Source organism: Marmota flaviventris, chromosome 17 (assembly GCF_047511675.1).
Source record: "Marmota flaviventris isolate mMarFla1 chromosome 17, mMarFla1.hap1, whole genome shotgun sequence".
Lineage (NCBI taxonomy): Eukaryota > Metazoa > Chordata > Mammalia > Rodentia > Sciuridae > Marmota > Marmota flaviventris.
This window is the reverse complement of record NC_092514.1, coordinates 26,947,242-26,968,120: the sequence shown is the minus strand read 5'-3', so window position 1 is coordinate 26,968,120 and position 20,879 is coordinate 26,947,242. Positions and strand designations below refer to the sequence as shown.

The window sequence follows — 20,879 nt, the reverse complement described above, 5'->3', positions numbered from 1 at the left end:
GTTTGAAGACTTAACCAATCCATTTCATGCCTGTAAGTCTCAATTCCCTCATCTTTATAAGGGGTAGAGTGACACCACTTGCCTCCTGAGCTGGTTGTGAGGGTTCCTTAGGACAAGGGGAGTATTTTGTAAACTAGACAGCACAAGAAAGTGTATTGTGGCCTCATGATTTCCATCTGTCACACAGTGTCCCTCCTAGAAAGAAATGAAAAGGATGATAGGCTTCAGTTGTTTTTATTTCATACACACACACACACACACACACACATATGAAATATACATATGGTAATATCTCTCTCTCTCTCTCTCTCTCTCCAGGGATTGAATCCAGGGACACTTAAATACTGAGCCACTTCCTAGATATTTTGTATTTTATTTAGAGACAGGGTCTCAATGAATTGCTTAGGACCTCACTAAGGGCTGAGGCTGGCTTTAAACTTGTGGTCCTCCTGCCTCAGCATTCCGAGCTGTGGATATTATAGACATGTACCACCGTGCCTAGTATCATTTCATATTCTTTTTCTTTTTTTAATTTTTTTTCTGTAGATAGACACAATACCTTCATTTTTTAAAATTTATTTTTATTTGGAGCTGAGGATTGAACCCAGTGCCTCATGTGTGTTAAGCAAGCCACTCTACCACTGAGCTACAACCCCAGCCCTCATTTCATTTTCTTAATATTTGTTTATTGATTTCTTCTCCTTTTGAGACTAATACCTGTTTCTCAGGGTAGACTTGAGAATGAGGCCTGATTTGTTAGAATATTCCATTATCTGGCATCAATGTTTGACTCAGTGACTGCTGTACAATCCAAGCCTGTTCCATGAAGAATACATTTTAAAAATTCATTTTTTTTTGTTGAAGTGCTAAGATTGCTGGTGGCTTGTTTACACCATGAGGCAGGGCCTGCCTGTTTGAGCAGGAAGTCAATCCAGAGGAAAGAACCCTGAGAGATGGAGTGAGGTGTAACGACATCATTTGAATCTGCATATCCAGCCATGCCTGATCACTTCTTGGAATCTTTTTTTTTTTTGTACTAGTGATTGAACCCAGGGGCATTTAATCACTGAACCACATCCCCAGCCACCCCCCCACTTTTTTGGTATATATATATTTATTTATTTTAGAGACAGGGTCTCACTGAGTTGCTTAGGGCTAAGTTGCTGAGCCTGGCTTTGAACTTGTGATCCTCCTCCTGCCTCAGCTTCCTGAGCTGCTGGGATTATGGATTTGCACTACCACACCCAGCACTCCTTGGTCCTTGGAACCTTTTATTTTTTTAAAATTTAAAAAATTTGTTCTTTTTAGTTATATGTGACACACTACCTGTTCACTGAAGGAGAAATGCAGGCCGCTAATAATATTGATAAGAGCAACCAAGTTTCCCTGAAGGAGGAGATAATGTGACCAGATCGTGAAACTGGGAGATTCTCAAGATAGAGCTCTCTTAGCTTTACTGTCATTTAAAAAATTAGACTACTTTTTCTAGACTCTGAAAAGACACATTTTCTCCTGTATTTCCCTCCTGTGGCAGGAAAAAGACCAGAAAATCTTTTTTTCCCCCAATGTCAAATTTTAAAGTGCTGATATAAACCAAAGTTTAATCCTCTATGGTTGAAGTAACAAGAATTTCTTATGTATCAAGACAATCTCTTATGTCTAGTTTTATTCTTTATTTCTTTATTTATTTGTGGTGCTGGGGATTGAACCCAGGGACTTGTGCATGCGAAACAAGCACTTTGCCAACTGAGTTATATTCCCAGCCCCTTAAGTTTTATTCTTTAGAAAATTAGGGTTTGTACAACTTTGGCCAAACAACTTCTATTTTAGGGTATTACACTACATTACCGAGTCTAGATTTGTCTTTAAAAGCTAAAGTTGATTAATATACAACATTGACATGCACGCTGTGTTGGTTGCTGAGAGCCACGGCTGAGTCTGTATGGCCCCTGGCATTTTGCCAACAGTATTGATTGACAGGCGAGGCATTACTATCCGCCTCTGCCGCAACTTTTGAGTTCTCGCACTATTTTGGAGTTCTCGTGGGGATTTCCGGGGATTCCCCGAGAGTTCCCATTGGTTGGGGAAGTGCAGGAGGAGGGATTTCCGGGAGAGATATTTCCGGCTGGGGGTTCCTGGACAAGCCTCCTGGCGTTCAGGAGGATTCCCCGGGAGCTGTGTGAAGTGTTTTCCTGCAGTTTAAAAATAAAGTTTATTCCTGCTTCAGTGGCTCGTGATTTGTGCCCAGCCAGACTGCGGCAGTTGGTCAGTGCTCCAGGTCTTCCCATCAGGAACCAGTAGGAGGGCATTGGCCACGATGCAAATTAGGGAAAAGGGTATAAGGGAGAGTCCCACATAGCAAGCACACTTCTTCAGGCACATGATGGGCAGTAAGTGAAAGTGAGCCTGAGGTTTCTGGGTCCAGAGGAACACAGTTTGGAGCACGAGTAAAGGGCAGAGAAAAGATGTGGTAGAAATGGGCAGGATCACAATGATAAGGGAGAGAGGCCCTATCACTAGCTGCAGCTTGTGAGGAGTGGGGGTGGATGCTGATGGAGCAGTTGGTGGAGTTAGTCACACACTGCAAGCTGCCTGGTGTCCATGTCTTCTTTTTCTGCATCCATGTGCTCACAGTCTTTGATTCCTTACCTGTTTGAACATATCACCAAGCCATCTCATGTCTTTAAGTCACAATTGCCTCATCTCTATAAAGGGTAGAGTGTGGTACCACTTGCCTCCTGAGCTGGTTGTAAGGATTCCTTAGGACAAGGGGAATATTTGGTAAACTAGGCAGTTCAAAAATTATGTACAGTGGCCTCATCATTTTTCTTTGTCACATTGAGAGATTTCCTCCCAGAAAGAAATAAAAAAGATGATAGCAGGCTTCAGTTGTCAGTTTATTTCATATATATATATATATATATATATATATATATATATATATATAATTTTTTAAAAATTTAACTGGGTATTGAACCCAGGAGCACTTAACCACTGAATATCTCCAGCCCTTTATCATTTTATTTAAGACAGGGTCTTAGTGAGTTACTTAGGGCATCACTATGTTGCTGAAGCTGTCTTTGAACTCATGATCCTCCTGCCTCAGACTCCCAAGGTCTGGGAGTACCACCATGCTTGGCTTCATTTTATATTCCTAATATTTGTTTATTGATCCTCTCTCCTTTAGCGATAACTACCTGTTTCTCAGAATAGACTCGAGACTGAGGCCTGATTTGTTAGAACATTGCATCATTTGGCCTCAACGTTTGACTCAGTGATGACTGTACAATCCAAGGATGTTCCATGAAGAATCCATTTTTAAAATTTATTTGTGTTCTTGTTTTCGTTCATCAATTGGAGGTCAAAGAAGTTCTTTTTTTTTTGTACCAGAGAATGAACTCAGGGCCACTCAAGCACTGAGGGACTTCCCAAGCCACCCCCACCCTTTTCTTTAAAATATATTTTAGGGAAGATGGCGGTGAATAGAGTGTGACACCCCCATGTACCGCGTCACTGCGCAGGTGATTAGCGAGTTTAGAACGGCCAGAAGCTATCTTGTTAGGAATTTCCAGCAAAATTGGGGTGCACTGAAACCTAGAGGAAGAATTTCAACACCCGAGGATCAGTTACTGCTGCTCAATCGCGAGTGAACTGTGCGCCTGGACATTCAGGCTGATTGATCAGTGGCCTGCCCCACAGCCGGAGCCTGCGCACCGACATGCCAGCAACGCAGAGAAATGGTGCTAAGGAATCTGTTGGGTCCTGCCAACTGTGCCCTCACGGTGCTCCAGGCTGTGTTCTGGGTTTGAGACGGGGGAGAGAAACAGTCCAGATCTGCCCTCCAGACTGGACACCCCACCGAGGAAGCAAGCGGCCACCATCTTGGAGAGCTGATGTCACCATCGCCAGTTTCCAACAGATCCGACCCCATCGCAGCAAGTTCAGCGATAGAACAGGTGTGTGACATTTAGTTCTTCTCCCATACAGTGGGGAAATCGCATAAAATATCTCCCCAGCTTTCTGGGGGCGTGATTATCAGAGTGATTGTGAATAGAGGCATGGGAAAAGGTAAAGGCACCTGACCTCCAACTCCCCCCTCCCACCAGCGGCTAAAACAAAACCTGTCTCACAGCTCTCGGGGGAGTGTCTATCGGAGGGAATCGAAAGAATAGGAGGCCGGTTCCCAATAGCCGCACTCCACATCCAGGAAACTGCAGGCTCAGAGTGTAGCTTGAACTGTGAAGAGGTACCACATTGGGGAAGGCCTGTCTGGTGGGAGAAGCGAGGAGACTAGAGGCCAGGAATAAACCTAAGTGAACAGAATTGGAGAGATACCAGGTGGGGGAGGAGGGAGTGGCCTCATATGGATTGTTTCCTACAGACCGAGCGCAAAATCTTGGTCCGGAAGGCAGAGCTCCACCTACTGGAAGCTAAGAAAATAGAAGCCAAACAGTGCTTTTTTTTTTTCTCTTTTTTTAAATTGTAATTTTTACTTTACTTTATTATTTTTTTAATCATTTCTTCTTTTTCTTTTCTATTTTTTCTCTTTCTTTCTTCTTTCCCTCTCTCTTTCTTGGTTTGCTTCCTTACCTTTTCCCTATCTTTCCTCCCAAGCACGACCACTCCGATTATGTGTAATTTACTAAATGCAAATAGATGAATATTATGAGACGGTCTATAGTCTGCCTAAGCCCCTAACTACCCCCAAGTACTCCTGTCTATTCTCTTGTTAATATCCGCCTGCATTTGAGCAACCCCCCAAAGAAGCTAAGATATACTAACCTCCATACCATCATATCTCCCGACCTTAACATAAAATCCTAAGTTCAACCCTCAATTCTCTACATGCCATCAAAATCTCTAGGCCTTTAATGAAACTAATGAATTTACCTTAAATCACAATTAAATCCAACATCTCTAAACATTGTCTCCCAACACAAAGGAGAAATCTTGGAGCTATACAAAACCAAAACAAATTTATAGGAGAAAACAGAAACACAGCAGTCAGAGTTGGAAAGTAACATGAGCACCATGAAAAAACAAGGGAAAAAAGGATTACAAACAATGCAGGATAACTTAAATTTACAGGAGAACCTAGAGATATCAGAAAAATGGACAGATAAAGAACTCAAGGCATACCTGACTCAGATGGAATGGAATCTTAAAGAAGTCATTAGACAGCAAGTCCAAATAATGAAAGAATACTTTGAAAATGAATTATATAAACAGATTCAAGAAGCAAAAAATCAACTCTACCAGGAGATAGAGATTAAAAAAAAATCAAACAGTAATACTAGAAATGCAGGAAACCATAAACCAAATCAAAAACTCAAATGAGAATATTACAAGTAGACCAGATCAAGTAGAAGTCAGAACATCAGATAATGAAGACAAAGTATATCAACTCAAAAAAGTATAGTCAACGCAGAAATGCTGGTAAGAAACCACGAGCAAAACATCTAAGAGATGTGGGATGTCATAAAAAAAAACAAACTTAAGAGTCATTGGGATAGAGGAAGGTATAGAGGTCCAAACCAAAGGAATGAGCAATCTGTTGAATGAAATAATTTTAGAAAACTTTCCAGACATGAAAATATGGAATGGATTGCCAAATCCTGGAAGCCTACAGGACCCCAAACATACAAATCCGTAATAGACCAACTCCAAGACACATTATTATGAAGATATTCAACATACAAAACAAGGAGGGAATATGAAAAGCTACAAGAGAAAGGAGGCAGATTATATTCAGGGGTAAACCAATTAGGTTAACAGCTGATTTTTCATCACAGACGTTGAAAGCGAGAAGATCCTGGAACAACGTATTTTAAACGCTGAGAGATAATGGATTCCAACCAAGAATATTGTATCCAGCAAAATTAAGCTTCAGGTTTGACAATGAAATTAAAATATTTCACGATAAACAAAAGTTAAAAGAATTTGCAGCCAGAAAACCAGCACTGCAAAGCATTTTGAGCAAAACACTACAAGAAGAGGAAATGAAAAACAGCACCCAAACCAACAGTGGGAGGTAACTCAGTAAAGGGGGGAAAAATAATCAAAGAGGAAAAACAAGCCAAATTAAAATAAACAAACAAACAAATAAATAAATAAATAAAAATGACTGGAAGTACAAACCATATATCAATAGTAACCCTAAACGTTAATGGCTTAAACTCACCAATTAAGCGACATAGGCTAGAGACTTGGATTAAAAAAACAGATCCAACAATATGCTGCCTTCAGGAGACTCATATGATAGGAAAAGACATACACAGACTGAAGGTGAAAGGTTGGGAAAAATCATACCACTCACATGGTCCTTGGAAGCAAGCAGGAGTGGCTATACTCATATCGAATAAAATCACCTTTAAACCTAAGTTAATACCCACTTGAGTCAAAGTGTGGAATATGATATGTCAAGAAATTTGTAATGTTTTGAACAACCAACAATAAAAAATTAAAAAAAAATAAACCTAAGTTAATCAAACAGATAAAGAAGGACACTATATACTGTTAAAAGGAACCATTCACCAACAAGACATAACAATTATCAATATGTATGCACCAAATAATGGTGCTGCAACATTCATAAAACAAACTCTCCTCAAGTTCAAGAATCACATAGACCACAACACAATAATTATGGGTGACTTCAACACACCTCTCTCACTATTGGACAGATCCTCCAAACAAAAGTTGAATAAAGAAACTATAGAACTCAATAACACAATCAATAACCTAGACTTAACCGACATATATAGAATATATCAACCATCATCAAGTGGGTAAACGTTCTTCTCAGCAGCACATGGATCCTTCTCAAAAATAGACCATATATAATGCCATAGGGCAGCTCTTAGTAAATATAAAGGTGTGGAGATAATACCATGCATCTTATCTGATCAGAATGGAATAAAACTGGAAATCAATGATAAAAGAAGGAAGGGAAAAATCCTGCATCACCTGGAAAATGAACAATATGTTACCGAGAGATCAATGGGTTACAGAAGACATAAAGGAGGAAATAAAAAAATTCTTAGAGATAAATGAAAATACAGACACAACATATTGGAGTCTATGGGACACAATGAAAGCAGTTTTAAGAGGGAAATTCATTGCCTGGAGTTCATTCCTCAAAAAGAGAAAAAAACCAACAAATAAATGAGCTCTCACTTCATCTCAAAACCCTAGAAAAGGAAGAGCAAAACAACAGCAAATGTGGCAGAGGGCAAGAAATAATTAAAATCAGAGCAGAAATCAATGAAATTGAAACAAAAACTATTGAAAAAATTGACAAAACTAAAAGTTGGTTCTTTGAAAAAATAAATAAGATCGACAGACCCTTAGCCATGCTAACGAAGAGAAGAAGAGAGAGAACTCAAATTACTAACATACAGGATGAAAAAGGCAATATCACAACATACACTACAGAAATACAGAAGATAATTAGAAATTATTTTGAAACCATATATTCCAATAAAATAGAAGATAGTGAAGACATCGATAAATTTCTTAAGTCATATGATTTGCTCAGATTGAGTCAGGAGGATACACACAATTTAAACAGACCAATAACAATGGAGAAAATAGAAGAAGCCATCAAAAGACTACCAACCAAGAAAAGCCCAGGACCGGACGGGTATACAGCGGAGTTTTACAAAACCTTTAAAGAAGAATTAATACCAACACTTTTCAAGTTATTTCAGGAAATAGAAAAAGAGGGAGCTCTTCCAAATTCATTCTATGAGGCCAACATCACCCTGATCCCGAAACCAGACAAAGACACTTCAAAGAAAGAAAACTACAGACCAATATCTCTAATGAACCTAGATGCAAAAATCCTCAATAAAATTCTGGTGAATTGGATACAAAAACATATCAAAAAATTGTGCACCATGATCAAGTGGGATTCATCCCTGGGATGCAAGGCTGGTTCAATATTTGGAAGTCAATAAATGTTATTCACCACATCAAATAGACTTAAAGATAAGAACCATATGATCATTTTGATAGATGCAGAAAAAGCATTCAACAAAGTACAGCATTCTTTTATGTTCAAAACACTAGAAAAACTAGGGATAACAGGAACTTACCTCAACATTGTAAAAGCTATCTATGCTAAGCCTCAGGCTAGCATCATTCTAAATGGAGAAAAATTGAAGGCATTCCCTCTAAAATCTGGAATAAGACAGGGATGCCATCTCTCACTACTTCTATTCAATATAGTTCTCAAAATACTGGCCAGAGCAATTAGACAGACAAAAGAAATTAAAGGCATAAAGATAGGAAAAGAAGAACTTAAATTATCACTATTTGCGGTGACATGATCTTATGCCTAGCAGACCCAAAAGGGTCTACAAAGAAACTACTAGAGCTAATAAATGAATTCAGCAAAGTGTCAGGATATAAAATCAACACGCATAAATCCAAGGCATTCCTGTATATCAGCGACAAATCTTCTGAAATGGAAATGAGGAAAACCACCCCATTCACAATATCCTCAAAAAAAATAAAATACTTGGGAATTAACCTAACAAAAGAGGTAAAAGATTTATACAATGAAAACTACAGAACCCTAAAGAGAGAAATAGAAGAAGATCTTAGAAGATGGAAAAATATACCCTGTTCATGGATAGGCAGAACTAACATCATCAAAATGGCGACATTACCAAAAGTTCTCTATAGGTTTAATGCAATGCCAATCGAAATCCCAATGGCATTTCTTGTAGAAATAGATAAAGCAATCATGAAATTCATATGGAAAAATAAAAGACCCAGAATAGCAAAAGCAATTCTAAGCAGGAAGAGTGATTCAGGCGGTATAGCGATACCAGATTCAAACTATACTACAGAGCAATAGTAACAAAAACAGCATGGTACTGGTACCAAAACAGGCAGGTGGACCAATGGTACAGAATAGAGGACACAGAGACCAATCCACAAAATTACAATTATCTTATATTTGACAAAGGGGCTAAAAGCATGCAATGGAGAAAGGAGAGCATCTTCAACAAATGGTGCTGGGAAAACGGGAAATCCATATGCAACAAAATGAATCTGAATCCCTTTCTCTCACCATGCACAAAAGTTAACTCAAAATGGATCAAGGAGCTTGATATCAAAACAGGGACTCTGCGTCTGATAGAAGAAAAAGTTGGTTCCAATCTACATATTGTGGGGTTGGGCTCCAAATTCCTTAATAGGACACCCATAGCACAAGAGTTAAAAACAAGAATCAACAAATGGGACTTACTCAAACTAAAGAATTTTTTCTCAGCAAGAGAAACAATGAGAGTTAAATAGGGAGCCTACATCCTGGGAACAATTTTTACTCCTCACACTTCATATAGAGCCCTAATATCCAGAGTATACAAAGAACTAAAAAAATTAAAAAATAAGAAAACAAATAATCCAATCAACAAATGGGCCAAGGACCTGAACAGACACTTCTCAGAGGAGGACATACAATCAATCAACAAATACATGAAAAAATGCTCACCATCTCTAGCAGTCAGAGAAATGCAAATCAAAACCACCCTAAGATACCATCTCACTCCAGTAAGATTGGCAGCCATTATGAAGTCAAACAACAACAAGTGCTGGCGAGGATGTGGGGAAAAGTGTACACTTGTATATTGCTGGTGGGACTGCAAATTGGTGCGGCCCATTTGGAAAGCAGTATGGAGATTCCTTGGAAAGCTGGGAATGGAACCACCATTTGACCCAGCTATTGCACTTCTCAGACTATTCCCTGAAGACCTTAAAAGAGCATATTATAGGGATACTGCTACATCGATGTTCATAGCAGCACAATTCACAATAGCTAGACTGTGGAACCAACCTAGATGCCCTTCAATAGATGAATGGATAAAAAAAATGTGGCATTTATACACAATAGAGTATTACTCAGCACTAAAAAATGACAAAATCATGGCATTTGCAGGGTAATGGATGGCATTAGAGCAGATTATGCTAAGTGAAGCTAGCCAATCCCTAAAAAACAAATGCCAAATGTCTTCTTTGATATAAGGAGAGCAACTAAGAACAGAGCAGGGAGGAAGAGCATGAGAAAAAGATTAACATTAAACAGGGAAGAGAGGTGGGAGGGAAAGGGAGAGAGAAGAGAAATTGCATGGAAATGGAAGGAAACCCTCATTGTTATACAAAATTACATATAAGAGGAAGTGAGGGGAAAGGAAAAAAAACAAGGGAGAGAAATGAATTACAGTAGATGGGGTACAGAGAGAAGATGGGAGGGGAGGGGAGGGGAGGGGGGATAGTAGAGGATAGGAGAGGCAGCAGAATACAATAGACAATAGTATGGCACTATGTAAAAACGTGGATGTGTAACTGATGTGATTCTGCAATCTGTATACGGGGTAAAAATGAGAGTTCATAACCCACTTGAATCAAATGTATGAAATATGATATGTCAAGAGCTTTGTAATGTTTTGAACAACCAATAATAAAAAAAAATAAAATAAAATATATTTCAGTTGTAAATGAATCTTTTAATTTAATCAGTTAATTTATTTATATGAGGTGCTGAGGATCAAACCTGGGGCCTCACACAAGCCAGCCGAGTGCTCCACCACTGAGCCACAACTCCAGCCCCTCCCCATCCATATTTTGTATTTTAATTAGAGACAGGGTCTCACTGAGTTGCTTAGAACCTTGCAAAATTGCTGAGACTGGCTTTGAACTTGTGAACCTCCTGCTTCCACCTCTGGAGCTGCTGGGAATAGAGGCAAAATTCTGTTTTTTGTTGAGGTGATGAGGTTGATGGTGGCCTGTTTCACCTTGAGGCAGGGCCTGCCTGTTTGAGCAGGAATGATTCCAGACGAAAGAGCCATTCAGTGAGAGAGTGAGGTGTTATGACATCATTTGTATCTGCACATCCAGTCATGCCTGAAGCCTGATCACTTCTTAGAACCTTTTTCTTTCCTTCCTCCTTCCTTCCTTCCTTCCTTCCTTCCTTCCTTCCTTCCTTCCTTCCTTCCTTCCTTCCTTCTTTCTTTCCCTTCCTTCCTTCCTTCCTTCCTTCCTTCCTTCCTTCCTTCCTTCCTTCCTTCCTTCCTTCCTTCCTTCCTTTCTTTCTTTCTTTCTCCAGGGATTGAATCCAGGGGAGCTAATCCACAGCCATGTCCCTAGGCCTTTTTGTGATTTTATTTAGAAACATGGTCTCTCTGAGTTGCTTAGGTCTAAGTTACTGATGTTGTCTCTGAACTCGTGGTCTTCCTTCCTCAGTATCCTGAGCCACTGGGATTACAGGTGTGGGCAACACGCCTGGTGCTCCTTGGTACCTTTTCTTTTTCTTTTCCCCTTTAAATGTTTTATTTGTTCATTTTTGTTACACATGACAGTAGAATATATTTAGACATATCATATGTATGTGGAGTTTGACCTCCTATTTTAGTGGTTGTCCATGACGTGGGGTTACACTGGTCATGTATTCATATATGAACCTTGGAACCTTTTGATAGTGTGAATTGGTTTGAGTTGTGTTTCTGGCAGCAAGAAAGTAAAGAGTAGATTTTGATACAGAGAGTAATGCTTTAAACCCTGGCTTCATGAGTGCCTGTGGCAGAGATATGGGGATTCACAGTTTAGGACCAAGACCCAGCTTAGTCTCAGGCACAAATAGGAGTGTGCAGCCCCCTGCAGAATTAGCCCCCATACTTGTAGGTTGCGGTAGTGCCCATGGAAGAGACGAGGGTAGCAGTAAGTTCCTTGGGACTTCACAGGGCATGCAACGAAAAGTGGTATTGCATGGAAAGTGGGAGCCACGTGGGGACCTCTGATATGGCTTTTCCCCAAGTCCCACTCAAAACACTAGAGAGACGTGGATAATGGAGCAAATTACCACTAACACTGAGTGCCAGGATCTGAGAGGAGTCCTTGCTGTTTATAAGTAGGAGAAGCTGGATGGAAAAAAAGCTATGAAGAATTGACCTCTAGAGAGAGGACACCTGAAAAAAGAAAATGCTTTGAACTTTCCCCAACAGGTTTCCTCTGACGCATAGGCAATAACTGTGGTAAATGATATTTGGTTTTGCTTCTGGTGGCTTGTTGAATGTTTTAAAAATATTTCCCTGCTCCTTCCAATATCTTCTGTTCTTTTTCTTTAAAGTTTTTACATTTTCCTGTGTTTTAGAAGGCCTATTTAAAATCTGAATAGCAGTTATTTTTATTTATTATTATTATCATTGTGTGTGTGTTTGTGTGTGTGTTTGTGTTTGTGTGTGTGTGTGTTTGTTTGAGTTCCTAAACATTTAACCCAGGGCTACATAAGTGCTCTACTAGTGAACTATATCCCCAGCCCTAGTGGTTATTGTAAATATTGCACACAGTGTCCCTCAACTTGTGTCTCCCTGAGAAACCTCAGACTCTCATTCCACAGCCTCCTTTGAGGGATTCTATACAGATGTTTCACCATGCCTAGAGCCATATGACCCTGTGATCTGCAGTAAAAATGGAACTATTAATTGCAAGTCCTCCAACCTCCACATATCCATGTCCTTTGCTAAGCAATTGAGTTATTCTCCTGCCCACTGTCCACTCAGGAAGAGGTAGAATACACCTCCCACCATATGCCCAGAAAGTAAAGTGGGCACACTCAACAAGATGCTGGTTCTGAGCCTAGGCCTCAAGAGGTGTTGTGTGTTGCCACTTGCCACTATCATGGCCATCAGAAGAACATGCCTGAGTTAACCCACTGATAAAAAGAAGGTGTAAAATACAAGGATAATGTCCCTGTTGGATCTCAGCATAGATCAGCCCACCTTCAACCAATCTATGCACAGTTATGTGAAATAAATGCTTATGTTGGTATGCTACTAAGACCATATGGGAGTTTTCCTTACACAGCAATAGCTGCCCAGTACAAACCCTATCATGCAGGCCACAGCTGACGGGAGTGACAAACTAGTAGCTGATCCACAGGCAGGCAAGCATGTAGCCAGAGACTTAGAAGATTTCTGAAGGTGAGAGCCCTGCTGAACAGAGGTACCCTGTCTGCATGATCACTCAGAAACTATGTGGATCTTCATTCATGGGAACTATGTGTGTGAGACAACCTGAAAGAGACATTAGAGAAGAGGGAGTGTTAACAGCAGTCCCTTAACCTTCTGAATGTAGCTCTCATTGCTCTAAGACTTATGAATGAACTTTTTCTTGAACTGGGCATGGGGTCAGTTTACTTTGTAAAAGTTCATTGAGCTGGTGCTAGGGATGTAGCTGAGTAGTAATAGGGCATGTATTTATCATTCCCAATGCCGTGAGTTCAATCCCCAGTAAGCATGCATGTACACACACACACACACACACACACACACCCACACAAAACCAAAATCCAAAATTCCAAAGTCTCCAACTGCCTGCCCCTGGAACTCTTTATGATAGCTTTATTTTTTAATTTTTTTTTTGTGGTGCTAGGGATAGAACAACCCAGGGCACTCTGCCACAGAGCTACATGTATAGCTTGCTCATGGTCTCTCTAGTTCTTTATTTTTTGCAGTTTGACCTCAATCAAACTTATGATTTTATTCTCTCTCTCTCTCTCTCTTTTATTTATTTATTTATTTATTTATTTTGTGGTACTTACAATTGAACCTGGGGCACTCTCCATCAAGGCTTATCTAAGCCCTTTGAATTTTTTACTGTCCAGGTTGGTCTCATACCTGTGATTCCACCTGGCATAATCTTCCTTCTGAGTAAGTGAAATTGCAGGCATGTCTACCATGTCTGGCTTGCAGTCTCTCTCTCTCTCTCTCTCTGTTTGTGTCTCTCTCTTCTCTTCTCTATTCTCTCTCTCTCTTTCTCTCTTTCTCTCTCTCTCATTTGCAGTAGTGCTGGGGCTGGGGACCAAACCCATTATTTCACGTGATATATCTACCCATGAGCTATACCTCCAGTCTTATTAATTTTAATTTTGATGGCATACACTGCTCTCTGAAATCATCTTACAAATTTATTTATTTCCTTCATTCAGTGAATATTAACCAGGTTCCTGTTAGTTGAAGGCACTGGTCTAGGCACCAGGCACACATCAACCAACAAAACAGGCAGTCCTTGCTCTCATGGGGCTTTGGGTTTTGCTTCTTTCATACCATTTGCCCCCACTAAAGAAGTCAGGCTTCCAGGGGAGTGGGGACCTTGTCTGTGTCTCTGTGGTATCATGTGGCACTTTGGAGGGGAGGAAGACAGCTGTGGATGAGAATGTTGGGAACACATCCTTGGAGGTGGCTCCTGAAGAAGACTAGGTAGACTTTGTGGAGAAGTGAGAGGTGGTTTATGCTGGAAAAGGGACATGATATGACAATGGGTGAGTGTTTAGGCCTGGAGGAGTGTGACATCTCAGAGAAAGCTGAAGTCAGAGAGATAGAGTAGCGTCCAACAGCCATGAATCCATGCAAGAGATGGGGAGTAGAAGGGACCTCAGAAGTAAGAGGGAGTTGTTAGGTAAAGGAGGGGTATCCCACTTAGCTAATAGAGGTGTGGCCAGGAAAAGGCATGAAGGTGAGACCCCTTCTAGAGAATTTTATCAGTCAGCTGTCCTGAAAAGAGGGGAACTATACAGGGTAGATCCCTCATCTTTACCCCACAAAGAAATCACATTAGGTTGACCATTCAAAACTTCCCCTAAATGGGGAAAAATCAGAGGAGGTCTAGGAAATCTGTGTCCCCTCTTCCTTCACTTTTCCCAGCAGATCCTCATCTCCAAGAAGACTTGAGGGCAACTTCTCTGCCCTAATGTCCTGCTTCTGAGTTTATCCTTAGCACCCAGCACAGAGTGGGCATCCAGAATGTGGGCTGAGAGTGAGTGGATGAGGAGGAGGGGAAGGGCAACTCTGAGCTAATAGGTAGAGAGACTGATGGGTGACATTACGGCCTGGCTTCAGACCCTTTTGTTGTACCCCTCATACCTATCATTACCCTGTCCTGAAAACCTCCCGCACAACCAGCTGGTCCTTCTGCTTAAACCCTTGTAGTGAGGGGTCTCTAATATTTGCTTATCTGGGAAGGCAGGAAGGGTCAGGTAGGATACGCTTTGACCTAGAAGGGAAGCTCTTTAGAGACTTTGCGCTTCCTTACTTTCCCCTTCCTATCAGATACTCAGGTCAGATTCTTGGGGGCTCCAGGGCTGTCTACAGTGTGCTGATTGTGTGCAGGGAGGATCAGGCACATTACTAGTTCCCACCAAATACATGCCATCCCCTCTGGAGTGCTATCTTTTTTTCTTGTCCCTCTCTTTCCATTCAGAACTCCTTACAGTAGTGCCCAGACCCCTGGCCAAGAGCCTATGCTCTAGTCTTGTTACCATCAATCCTCATGCAATGAAGCCAGGCATGAGCAACACATGAATGCTGAGTGAGTCCCTGTTTCAAGTCTTCCCATCAGGCACCAGTAGGAGGGCATTGGCCTCAATGAAGACTAGGCAAAGAGGTATAAGGAAGAGCCCCCCACAGTGGGCACACTTCCTCAGGCATATGGTGGGCAATAAGTGAAGGTGAGCCAGAGGTTCCTGGGTCCAAAGGAAAATAGGCTGGAGCATGAGTAAAGGTCAGAGAAAAGATGTGGTAGGAAAATGGCAGGATCAGAATGTTAAGGGAGAAAGGCCCTTATCACCAGCTACAGCTGGTGAGGGAAACATGAGGAAGTGATGATGGAGCAGTTGGGGGAGCTAGTCACACACTGGGAGTTACCTAACATCAGTGTCTTCTTTTTCTGCACACAACTGTCTGGCCTCCTTCTTTGAGTCCTTACCTGATTGAAGATTTAACCAAGCCATTTCATGTTTTTATGTCTCAATTACCTCATCTCTATATAAAGTTAGAGTGATACCACTTGCTTTCTGAGCTAGTGGTAAGGCTTCCTTAGGTCAATGGGAATATCTTGTAAACTAGGCAGCCCAAGGAGATGTACAGTGGCCTCATTATGTCTGACTGTCACAAAGAGAGAGTTCCTCCCAGAAATAAATGAAAAAGATGAGAGCAGGCTTCAGGTGTCTCTTTATGTCATATTCTTCATTGTTGTTTATTTTTCCCTTCTCCTTTTGAGACTACTACCTGTTTTCCAGGGTGGACTGGAGACTGAGACCTTCTGTGTTAGTGTTACTGGAAACAGACTGATTGAGAAGCAGCAAGCAGCACTCAGAGAGGAGAACTCCAAACTTATTTTATGGCAGCGGGCCCAGAGGAAAACAAAACTCCTAATTCTGATCCATGATCCACAGTTTCTCACAACATTTATAGGTTATTTGGCATCAACTAAACCCATCCTATAATTGGGGCTTTTTTTATTATTAAAAATCCCCAATCTATGGGGATGAAGTTCTTGTGCAGGGTCTCTAACATAAAGCATGGTTACAGAAACAGATTAGAAGGAATGGCTGTTTTCGCAGGCATCTGTTATATTTCAAGAGGGAGTAGTTAGTCTCCCATGGAAGTTATTTACAATCCAAAAATTAGGGGTCCATGGTCAATTAGGCTTCCTGAAGAAAGACTGAGAGAGGGAGGGGAAATGACCCTCATCCCAGGCATTGTTTTCTATTCTTTTCTTTTCAGGTGTATATGGGATTAAACTCAGGGGCACTCAATCACTGAGCCACATCTCAAGTCCTTTTTTTTTTTGCATTTTACTTAAAGACAGGGTCTCACTGAGTTGCCTGGTGTCTCCCTGTTGCTGGGGCTGGCTTTGAACTTGTGATCCTCCTCCTCTGCATCCCAAGCCACTGGTTTTACAGGCATTCTCTACTGCATCCTGTACCCTTGGAACCATTTTTAGAAATAAATTATTTTTACATGGAGAAGTGAAGTAAATGTTTATATTTGTATACCAGTAAGACTATGTGGGAATTTTCCTTACACAGTAATATCTACCTAGCACAGACCTATCATGTAGGCCATATCTGACTGAGTGACAAACAAGTAGCTGATCCACGGCCAGGCAAGCACGTAGCCAGAGAACTATGAGATTGCTGGAGGTGACAGCCCTTCTGAATAGAGGTACCCTGTCTGCATGATCACTCAGCAACTACCTGGGTCTCCATTCATGGGAAATTTGTCTGTGAGACATCCTGAGAGAGGCATTAGAGAAGAGGGAGTCCCCAAACTGAGAAATATATGAAGAAGGCAATGAGAATAAACCCATGAGGCACAAGAAACCATAAATGATCAGAAGGTACAGCAAGAGTATTGCATAGAGAGGTGCCATTCAGGAAGAGTGCAGGAGGAAGGAGCATGCAGACTGGGAGTCAGAGACGGAGAATTTGAGTCTTGGGGTGGGTGGTGGAGATGAAAATGATGAGAGGTAGAGCAGGGTCACCAGAAGTCATGTTGAACTATAAGAGCAACTGTCCTGTCCTGAATAATGGGCCTTCTCAATGTAGACCTGAAGATGGGATTCAGCCCTTGGTCCTGATGGACTAAGAGCAGGCCATGAGCAGGCCACATATTTGCCTTAAATTGATCACTAGTGAATTTGAGAGACAGCAGTGTTTCTTCCTTTTCTTCCTCCTCATTCTCCTTCTTTTCTTCCTCATCTTTCCCCTCATCCCTCTCCTCCTCCTCCTCCTCCTCCTCCTCCTCCTCCTCCTCCTCCTCCTCCTCCTCCTCCTGTGTTTCTTCTTTTGGAGGTGAGGATTGAATGTAGGACTCCCTAACTACTGAGCCATATCCTTAGACCTTTCTATTTTTTATTTTGTTATGGGTTTCACTAAGTTGCTTAAGGTCCTGCTAAGTTGTTGAGACTTGTTTCAAACTTGCATCCTCCTGCCTCAGCCTCACTTCCAAGTTGCTGGAACTATAGGCATACCCCAGTAAGATGGTACTTCATTTGAGGACAGGATCCTCCAAACCAGGTCTCATGCATATTAGGCAAGCCCTCTACCACTGAGCCATATCCACAGCCCAAGCTGGTACTTCTTTTGAGGACAAGAGAAAAAAAATTAATTGTATTTGGGGTGGGGTGGTCCATACATACTCATTAAATTATTTTTATGCAACTCTGTATGGATAAAATAATATTAATAATGTTTGAAAACATTATAGGAGATCTGAATTTTTTTCTTCAAACAAGAGAAGAGCACATCATCTCAAAGACTGAAAGAAAGAGACAGATCTTTGAAGAGATATTTCCTGTGGGATTTGGAAGAATTTTTCAGGAAGCTTTTCAATGACCTCACTAGCTCTGCAAAGTTAGAGCTACAAAGAATGGCAGAGATAAAAATGTGCTAAAAGGGCTGGGGCTGTAGGTCAGTGGTAGAGCACTTGCCTAGCGTGTGTGAGAGGCATGGGGTTCAATCCTCAGCACCATATAAAAATAAATAAATAAAATAAAGATATTGTGTTTATCTACAACTTAAAAAAAAGAAGAAGAAAATGTGCTATTAAACTAGGTGTGGTGATGCACACTGTATTCCAGTTACTTGGGAGGCTGTGGTAGGAGGATTACCAGTTGGATGCCAGTCTTGGCAATTTAGCAAGTCTTTGCCTCAAAATGAAACAAAACTGGATGGGGGTGTCTCTAGTTCAATGATGCTGTAGAGCACTTACAGAGCATGTGTGAGGCACTGGCTTCAATAATTTCCAGTTCTGAATATAAATCAATAATAAAATGAATAAGTTAAAATGTGATAACTACCTTACTTCTTTAAAATTGCCTTTTCCACCCCTGGAATGTTCAATTTTGAGAGCACATCTATCTTGTTAACCACTGTATTTCCTGTGCAAGTTAGTAGTTCAGTACCTGTGGAAAAAAAATAACAAATAGGGTGTGAGGGCTCCAAACAGGGTTAGGAGACCACCAAGCTCAGGAGGCCCTTGTTGGGTGCATGGGAGACCTTGCCTTTTGGTTTTATTTCCCCATAGGGTTTCTCCTCATTAAGGTTAAGTTTCCATCTTGCAAGAAGAACATCACATAATCCTTTACGCCTCCCCCTCCTCTCTGAAGGTCGCTAAGCCAAAGGGTGCCAAAGTTTTCTTGACAATTCCTGTGGGACACAGTGTCCACTCGCCGGTTCCTGAGTCCCCCTGCCAATCAGCACCCGCCAAGTCACCTACGCAACGCTTTTTAAGCTGAAGCTTGCAAGTGCACACTGCTGCTCTCTTCCTCTCCTTTTCTTCCCCTTCAAGCAGCCTCCCAATAAAATCTCTTGGTTAAATTTCCATCTCGGGTGAGTCACTCACCTTTCAGCCTTCACACATTTCTACTGTTTAGGGCATACTCTGAACAGGGAGGGTTGGGGGTGGACTCCAAGCAGTTTATTCCAGGGAGGCAGGCAGTGGGCAGGCCAGGCTGGGGGTCCAGGAGCAAGCAGGAATGACCTGGCCATCAGTGGAGGGAGGCTCAGTGAGCTGAGCCCTGTGGAAATGAGAAAGGAAGTGAGGACTTTGCCAGAAGCAAGCAGGTCCCTCAACAAGTCCACCTTCTGCTGTCCCACCTCCTCTTTCCTCCAGTTGTCACAAATGACTCTAATAATGTAATCCAAAGCTTGGTCCTTGTCCCCTATGCCAATTCATGCCAGTTTAATAATGAGGACACCGTTTTGAGAAAAAGGAAAAAGTAATTGTATTGCTTTACCAGCAAAGGAGAAACACGGGGGACTCTTGTCTCAGAGCCTGTGATTCTGCCCATTAGGCAAAACAGAGGGCTTTTAAAGAAGCTCTTCAAGGTCTACATTCCAGGTGTGCCCTGACAGGGGATCCCAGGGCACCCTGATGGTGTGTTAGGAATCACTTGTTAATTTGGGAGATATTTTCTTCCTAGATCCTCTGGCAGACACCTCTTTCCTGTGGAGCACAGATAACTGCCGCAGTCTGGCTGGGCACAATTCAGGAGCCACTTGTCAAAAGAAACCAACTTTATTTTTAGAACATACATACCACACCACACAGCTCTTCAGGAAAACCCTCAGAGCCCAACTGCCACCACCGGCTTCCCACAAGCCTCCCCACCTCCCCCACCCCTCCTGCTCTTGAGGCTGATTGGCTGGGTCTCATGGGGGGAGCAAAAAAAAAAGTTCCCCAATGAGCAGCTCTGTGGTCTGAAAGGGCAGGGAAACAGCCCAATGAGCATCACGGCAGAGGAGCCAATCAGTTGGCAGCTAGAAGTTGCTGGGGCCGCTGTGAGCCAAACATCAGCTGGCAGCTGGAAGTTTGCTGGCAGCTGGAAGTTTGCTGGGGCCCCTGTGAGCTAATCATCAGCTGGCAGCTGGAAATTTGCTGGCAGCTGGAAGTTTGCTGGGGCCCCTTTGGCTGTGGCTCTCAACAGATAACTTTCACCCCAGGTTAGGAGGGGATAGAGGGAAAGAGGAGAAAAATATGTCCCTTTTAAAAATAATTCTAGAGCAACCAGGGATATAGTCAAAAGGTGAAGTGGACATTGAAGTATATGGTTACCTATCTGTGCTCCTGCCCCACCCTATCCTCCCAACACCTGGCCCTAAAAGGGCCCACCAAAAGTAACTCCTCCCATGATCTGGCTTGGCTAAACCCTATAAAACCCAGACCTTCATGATGACCTGCCTCTGCCATTTTTCTTTCAAAGATGTGTCTCTCCAGTGTTGAATAAAGCATCACTGGTCCACGAGGTCTCCCTCCATTTTTCTGTTTCTTTTTGTATTCTCCCTGAATGGGAGCAGGATGTTTTGGGGGTTATTTTTACCCCTCCCCATTCCAATGAAACTCCATTTTTTTCTCTTTCTTCATGAGACCTCCAGGTCAGAGGACACTTTCTGTCGTTTTGGTCCTGCATGCAACAAGGATCATCTCTTCCTCAGACAAGTAAGACCTCTTCCAGTCTCTTTACTGAAATACCCTGCCAAGACCCTTGCTTTTGGCTCACCCAGGGTCCCCCACCAATACTGCCATTGACAA

At 41.8% G+C, this 20,879-nt stretch overlaps 1 long non-coding RNA gene across 5 annotated transcripts; it reads right to left on the bottom strand.

Annotated features, from left to right (window-relative positions):
- Positions 1-133: 133 nt before the first annotated feature.
- LOC114081042 (uncharacterized) lies at positions 134-19,957 on the bottom strand. Of its 5 annotated transcripts, XR_011704875.1 has the most exons (5): positions 19,887-19,957; positions 19,191-19,365; positions 18,646-18,750; positions 13,683-13,859; positions 12,841-13,079 (listed from the first exon to the last, which is right to left on the bottom strand). It is a non-coding gene; the product is annotated as an uncharacterized lncRNA (long non-coding RNA). The 5 variants fall into 5 exon arrangements; XR_011704876.1 differs by lacking the exons at positions 12,841-13,079; positions 13,683-13,859 and adding an exon at positions 134-195; XR_011704877.1 differs by lacking the exon at positions 13,683-13,859.
- Positions 19,958-20,879: the final 922 nt, after the last annotated feature.